Raw genomic sequence first — 449 nt, 5'->3', positions numbered from 1 at the left:
AGGAACTATGAAATCTGCTGTCTACCAAGAGATCCTGAAGGAGAATGTCCGACCATCTGTTCGTGTACTCAAGCTGAAACGAACTTGGGTTCTGCAGCAGAACAATGATCCTAAACACACCAGCAAGTCCACCACCGAATGGCTGAAGAAAAACAAAATTAAGACTTTGGAGTGGCCTAGCCGAAGTCCTGACCTGAATCCTATTGAGATGTTGTGGTATGACCTTAAAAAGGCCGTTCACGCTCAAACCCTCTAATGTAACTGAATTAGGACAATTCTGCAAAGATGAGTGGGCCAAAACTCCTCCCGGACGCTGTAAAAGCCTCATTGCACGTTATCGCAAACGCTTGGTTGCAGTTGTTTCTGCTAAAGGTGGCCCAACCAGTTATTAGCTTTAGGGGGCAATCACTTTTTCACACAGGGCCATGATGGTTTGGATTTTTTTTCAC

The sequence above is a fragment of the Etheostoma cragini genome, chromosome 2 (genome assembly GCF_013103735.1).
Source record: "Etheostoma cragini isolate CJK2018 chromosome 2, CSU_Ecrag_1.0, whole genome shotgun sequence".
In the NCBI taxonomy this organism is placed as follows: Eukaryota; Metazoa; Chordata; class Actinopteri; order Perciformes; family Percidae; genus Etheostoma; species Etheostoma cragini.
The sequence above is the reverse complement of the archived record's forward strand: the minus strand, read 5'-3'. Positions refer to the sequence as shown.